Consider the following 6000-nt stretch of genomic DNA (forward strand, 5'->3'; position numbering starts at 1 on the left):
AGATGTGTGATTTAATGATCAACCATTAAATCACCGAATAAGTCTGACAAATATTTTAGATTTTTATACACTCATCAATAGTTTTATTATGCGCCCAGAAGTGATTAGCCACGTATAGCACCGTGTTTCAAGTATGAAACAATGGTTAGCCAGCGTCTAACTTGCCGAAAAAGAAGAACAATTGGTTTCCGAGTTTATTTCTTCTAGCCCATCTCTGTTTAGTTTCAGCTAGACTGGAGATGTATCCTTGTCCTTATCACCCCGGATAATCTCTTTCCGTTGGCCTTCATTTTTATTTTATCAAAAACATTGAGAACCCTAGACGTTTCTCTCAAAGAAAAATCCTTCCAGCAACCATGATATCATCTCGAGCTTTGAATCATTCTATTCAATCTGTATCCATTTTCTTCGATCTGTAGCATATTAAACGATCGAGATTATTTTATTCTCCTTCTCTTGCATACAGCTTGCTTCACTCACAATGTCGATCTGGTTTCTGTAATGTTCTATTCTCTTTTTATGGTTTTGTTATGCATTACATTAGCACTAAGAAGATGAAGACTTCGGATAATTTTACATGTTAAGAACCCTAGCTACTACTGATTAGATTGTTGGTCAGTTTTCAGAAATTGTTAGGGTTTTTACTTCGATTCTTCAGATTCCGGTCACAAGGTTCATTTCAATTTGGATTTCTAGGGTTTCTACTCCGATTCTTAAATTTTTATTTTTTAGTGACAACATCCGTCTCAATTTTAGTCGTTAGGGTATGTACTTCAATTCTTCAAATTGGGTATCAGTCAGTTTCCGGAAATTGGGAAGGTTTAATGTTTTTGTTTGCAGGATCGATTCGAACGCATGTGCTAGGTAGTTCGTCGATTATTAGTTGGGTGATTACTGAGGTATGTGCTTTACTTGATCATGGTCTGCACGGAGTTTATACTGCTTTCGAAAGAAACTTTGATGATGGTGATTGTACACAGTTATGTTAGAGTTTGAGTTGAGATTGTAGTGATGTTGAGAATTGTAGTTCAGATATGGGTTTGTAAGATTATTTCTCCTTCTCAAAGTTGAAGTTGGTAGAGGTATGTTCATGTTGACTTATATGTTTGTTGCTGCGGGTTTTATGATGCCCATGATAGTTATAAACATCATTGCTTTCATGGTGATAATGATCAGTTGATGTTGAATTCTAGCTTCAACATCTCTGAGTTTTGGTCCTGCAGCTTCATCTCCTTCTGTCGTAGTTGAGGTAGACATTGCATGTTTTCTTGCTCTACTTGTGTGCATAGGTTTTAGAGTGAAACAGGGGAAATATATGAAAAGTAAGAGGTTACTCCTTATCAGAAAAATTTATAAGCTTTTGTTTGTTTTTTATTTTCTGTTTTTGGTCTTTCCCACTAATTTAGAATAATAGAAACCAAGGAAATAGGAATATGGTTTATAGAATGTTACTCCTTATTGATTGCAATATCACAGTTCTTTATAATCCACCACTAACGCATAAATGTTGTTGTCTATCTTTTAATACATGCTCATGTCCATGTTATTCATAGGTTCATTGAGCTGGTCTTCCTTTATATTTATGGTTGAAGTTTTAGTCCAAAGCTGAATTACAACTAGAGGATCCTTACTGATTAAACCTTTTTTGGTTCCAACATTTTCAGCTAGATGGCCGAACTTCCTCTGTGCTTGTTCTGTCTTCTCCTCGGGCTCAGTTCAACATCACTGGTCTTGGTGGCCCCTTCCTCAAAATAGTGCAACATCAAAGTGGTTTACAACAAGTAAGGGATTGCACGCTGCTGGACTAAGTGGAATAATGGCTGTCAACCAATATATTGTTGTTGCCTGGGAGGACAATGGCTTCAGGTAGCTGCTGAGACAAGTATAACATGCTGGTGTCCTACCATCACTGAATCCTCCTTGTTGGACAGGGTTTGTGCCTTAGGAAGTATATTTATTAATGCTTGAGAAGAAGTTTGTTCATCCTCAACTACATAAGGTTTGTAATGTTAATTTTGTAGTTCAAACTTCATTTGTTTCCTTTTTTCTTCAGTTTTAAAGCATGTAAAGCTGTATAATTATCTGTATGCATGTACATTTGATCCCCTGGTTCATTGTATGCTTTTATAGCTACTATTTCTTTAATAGAAAAAATGATGATTTACTTTTACTCTGCAGTCTTCTCTAAAGATAGCTGCAATTCAAATGCATCCAGCAGAAAGCAGAGACGAATCAAGATTTCAACAAGTTAAACTGAAGATGTGCGACTCCCAGGTATATATGCATCCTGAAAAAATGCACATTGTTTCTGATAAGTAGAGCCATTCTGAGGTTTTGCTAGGATTAAATTCACTCCACCCAATCTTCTTGCATAACTCATTAAGTAGTTTACATACAATTGAATTTGTATTTGATCTGTAGATATTATGATTTTAATATATGCCACATATGCGAATGTGTCAGGTATTGGTTTCTGTGTAACTGATTCACATCATTAAGTATTTAAATGTGACTTGGAATCTTGTTATATATATATATATTAGGATCCCCATACCTTCGTATATCTATTGTTTTTTGAAGATCGTTAGGAAAAGAGCAGCTGCAAGTGTTTTTGTTGATTTTAGAAAGGGAGATCCACAAAGCAATGATTATTATGACGAGTTGAATGATGGAACTATGGCAAATGCGATAGAGATGGAATACTTGGACGTGTTTCAGTAGGTGGCCAAAAACTTAGATAAAGTGAATTCAGTATTAATGTTGTTTTAGATGAAATTTCGGGTTGTTAATGTAGGATGAATTTATCTGTTTCTGTATATGTGAGTTTGGGCTCTTAATGTAAACTTGAATTCATATTTCAGATAAAGTCAAGTATATTTACTTTTAAATGAATCCGTCTTTTTTTTTTTCTTAATTTTCAGATTTAGATGATTAATTGGACTAGTTTCAGATCCCGATTCAGCTGGATGAAAATCAAAATCAAATTTCAAATTTAACTGAACATGAGTCTAGCGGGAAAAGAAATCTAAAAAATGACGTAAATATTTATTTATAATAATAATAATTTTAATGATTTTATTTGTAATTAAAATTATTTAAATGAAAATATTATTGTTTATGACAAACATAAAATGTTATTGTATTTTACACACAATAACCATGATACTTAATAACAGATTTACTACGTGACATTTAATCACAAATTTTATTTGTCATACTTAATAACGTTCGCTGTTTGTCATTTATAAAAAGTCACACCAAATAAATAACAGATGAAAACCGTGATAAATCATGTTTTATAACAGACTTCAATTGTCATTTATAGCCCCTTCTGGACTAGTGAGAAACCGAACTCAGAGTTCGGTTGGTTAGCTATTAGGTTCAACTTTGCGAAAGAACCGAACTTTGTAAACTTATATACTCTTATATTACGTAAAGTTCGGTTAGATCAAAAGTGCATGCAGTTTGCGAACCAACCGAACTTTGTACACCAAAGTTCGGTTAGTTGAGAACCAACCGAACATAACGCTGTAACTCCTAGAAATTCTATTATTTGAGAGTTCGGTAACCTGCGTGTTTGGAACAAGTAACCGAAGTACACTTTCAGATGAGTTCGGTTACTTGTTCATCTCACGGGTCAACCGAACTACAGCTTCAGATGAGTTCGGTTACTTGTTCTTCATATAAAGTAACCGAACTGTTCAAAATCCAGTTCAAATTCGGATCATTTTGAAGATTAACAAATATTCTAGGAGAGGATGGAGATGAAGAATCAGATGAGTTTTCATCATTTGAATACTCAACTTAGTGAATTGGATTTTTTTTATTATTTTCCATGTTTTTCTCCTTCATCTTCTCTAACTCTATTCTCTCAATAATTCTACTCAACTAATAATAAACCCATCTTTTAATTTAATATCACTAATTATTTTTAACTAAATCATTCACTAATCATAACCTAAAATTAATTAAGAGGGTAGATTATGTATTAAATAAATAACTAGATATGGGGTGACCTAAAATTACTTCTAATTCCTTTACCCAAAATAAAACCGTGGTCCCCAAAAAGTCGTTCTAAAAGAACATTAATGCATCTGTACTTACTTATCCTGACTTAATTGGGATATACCCATATTAATGGGGGATACTTAATGAGACGAAACCCAAGACATTATGAATAAAAGAAGCAATCCCTTAACCTTGTATTTTCTAAATGGCTAATGTGCCCTTGTTTAATTGACACTAAAAATTCTCATTAGGTTAATTAATTGAGTTTATATTAAAATTTTGAAATTATGAATTTAGTAGATTAAACCTTTAATCCATCTTATGAGTTCGATTTCAATCAGAAAATTTGATTTTGAAAATGTGAAAGGTCGGCAAGGTCGACGTTTGAATAACATGCCGACCAAATACAGCCGGCATGGTCCTTGGATGAAGAAAATGCCGATCCTTTTTAGGTCGGAATGGTCTTTGAATAACGACTATCTTCGGCCAGCAATCTTAAGCTCGGCATGCAAATATTTCCTACCACATATAGCCGGCAGGCACATAACTTATAACACTGCCGGCTTACCTGTAGTCGGCATGCTAAGAATTTATAACCTTGCCGACTTGTACTTATACCAAACAGAAAACATAATACGGGAAGATGTAATTCACTTAATTCATGTAATTTTGGTCACTACATTGATTGAAACATAAAATACAACTCCTTGTCGATTGAAAAACGAATGCACTTAGCATGTGCATCAAGCCTTTGAACCCCTAGGCGACCCTAATAGACGAGTTATAGTATCGTGAGGGTTTACTTAGAGATCTACCCACAAAACCTACACTAAAACCATGAATATTCATTGGAGGAATCCCATTCATCTCCGGGATGCATGAAGTCCGGGGCATACTCCGGGATTTTGGAGACCATGAATTCATAGCTTGCATCGAATGCGAATGCTTCCCCCTTTTCCTCAAGTAGCGCGCTTTCACGGCTTCATGCAACAAAAACAAAACACAAACTTAATTTGTTAGTGGTGTTTAGTAGGAAGATCAAACAACATGGATCACGTAAAAGAAACCACAAAAAAACTTACAAATTGTTCAATGGACAAGTTGAAGTTGGTAGCGTTGAAAATCCAGGGTTGGAGAGCTAAAAAAGCGAGGATCGCTTCAATGACTAAGTGCCTATCATGCACTTGTTGCACACTTCTTCCATTCGCATTCCAAAACTCTTGCCTAAATTTGTTATGTACCCTAGCCCAAAAGGTTACGGCATCCACCCTTACGGAGGACTCATGTCTAACTCGAGTTTCCGCGTACCACGCTTTGGTGATTTTCAAATCTTCGTTTGAATCAAATGAAGCCATTGTTGTATGTAGAGAGCTATAGGGTGAGTTAGATGGAATGTACGATGATATGAGCTTTGAAGAGTATATGCAAATAGTTGTGTGTTATTTTGTAGAGATAAGTAGTTTATTTATAGGATGATGGCCAAATTTGGCCGTTATAGTGCCCAAGTACAAGTCAATCAATGAAATTGTACTTGCAAAAAATTTAAATTTTGAATTCATCGGCGAGGTTTGTTTTTCCCAGTATGCCAACTAAAACTAGTCGGCAGGGTGAAAATTTTGTTACCATGCCGACCTTATGACTTTTAGGCATCAGTAGAATATTTTCTTTTGTGTATCCGCCGACAATGCATTTTGACATTTGCATGCTGGCTATGATAAGGCCGGCAAGGTAAAAAATTTCTTACCATGCCGACCTTATAAATTTTAGGCATCAGGAGTTCATGCAATTTTCTGTGTATCCTCCGGAAATATATTTTGACATTTGCATGTCGGCTATGCTACGGCCGGCAGGGTAGATTTCTTACCATGCCGACCTTATGACTTTTAGGCATCAGGAGAACATGCAATTTTATGTTTAACCGTCGGAACGATATTTGGTCCCTAGCGTGTCGGCCTTGATTTGGTCGGCAAGGAACATATTTTTTAACCTTGC

At 35.3% G+C, this 6000-nt stretch overlaps 1 long non-coding RNA gene across 2 annotated transcripts; it reads left to right on the forward strand.

Annotated features, from left to right (window-relative positions):
- Positions 1–278: 278 nt before the first annotated feature.
- On the forward strand, positions 279–2477 carry LOC113316988. Of its 2 annotated transcripts, none has more exons than XR_003343167.1 (3): positions 279–899; positions 1665–1999; positions 2179–2477. It is a non-coding gene; the product is annotated as an uncharacterized LOC113316988 (long non-coding RNA). The 2 variants fall into 2 exon arrangements; XR_003343168.1 differs by lacking the exon at positions 279–899 and adding an exon at positions 1211–1249.
- The last annotated feature ends 3523 nt before the right edge of the window (positions 2478–6000 follow it).

The sequence above is a fragment of the Papaver somniferum genome, chromosome 10 (genome assembly GCF_003573695.1).
Source record: "Papaver somniferum cultivar HN1 chromosome 10, ASM357369v1, whole genome shotgun sequence".
Classification (NCBI taxonomy): Eukaryota; Viridiplantae; Streptophyta; class Magnoliopsida; order Ranunculales; family Papaveraceae; genus Papaver; species Papaver somniferum.